A 1,159-nucleotide genomic window follows, 5' to 3' on the forward strand; every position below is an offset into this window, starting at 1 on the left:
ATTCTTCAAAATGTCGGGAAACATAATACCTCGATCAATTCTGTTGGCTCGGCCAAAAACTGACAAAAGTTCCAAATTGAGTGAAGTTTATTTTTAATTATATATATATATATATATATATATATATATATATATATATATATATATACGTATGTATGTATGTAGTGTTAAATGCGACGGAAATATCAGCATTAATGATCTTTTTCTGAAGACTTTTAATTCTTCGAAAAAGGCGTTTTTCATCCTTACTTAAGGAATACAGTTCTCTGAAACTGTAGGGTATGGAGACGAATAAATTCGATTCTGTTATTTACTAGCGGGACGTTGCGTAACTTGTTACATTTTGAACTGAATACAATGGTTTTTGATACATGGTTATAAATACAAAAAAACTAACATTAGGAAAGGTCAATACAATATTGCAGAACATTATAATGCGTGGCGCTCCGTGGGGAGCCTTAACGGAGGAGTGGCGAAATGTCCCTACTGGAGGGAAGGGTCAGGAGATCACCACTCTGGACGTTGATTGAGGGTCATAAATCTTTTATATAAAGAGCTTCCATAATGGAAGATTGGTAGACGTCGGGCAAGATGGCGATTTCGGTGGGTATGTATCCAAATGGATACACAGAAGAAAAAATTAAAATAAGATATATACATGTGTTTTTTGTCCATTTAAAGGTACTGTAATATAAATATAGGGCTCGTAGAGTCCTGCTAATACAAAATTAACGTAATTCCAATATAAAAAATGACAAATATGAACAATTGAAAAAAAAAACTTTGACAGAAAAATCAAAGTATTAAGATTGTGTTCCTGAGCCTAATATAAGAGGAACTTGGTAAAAAAAAAAAAATTTATGAAAATTACCTACATATGTCAATTCATTTCACACCAAACTTATAAAACCTCAATTGTACAAAAAAGAAGAAAAAAAAAAAAAAAACATTGTCCTGACTAAATGAAAATGGGTGATTTGGGAAATGCATTTTTATGTATAATGTGTAAAAATGATGCATGTAATTGTTTTTCTTTTATGAAATTGTGTTTCTATGTGAAAAATATATTCTTTGTATGAAATTATATAGTTGCACTTACATAGAGACGGAAGTGGAGTGTGAGAGGGAGAGGGGGAGGCAGGGTGCGTAGGCTTATGCA

The sequence above is a fragment of the Oratosquilla oratoria genome, chromosome 27, assembly GCF_046742065.1.
Source record: "Oratosquilla oratoria isolate Oo_2021 chromosome 27, ASM4674206v1, whole genome shotgun sequence".
NCBI classification, from domain to species: domain Eukaryota; kingdom Metazoa; phylum Arthropoda; class Malacostraca; order Stomatopoda; family Squillidae; genus Oratosquilla; species Oratosquilla oratoria.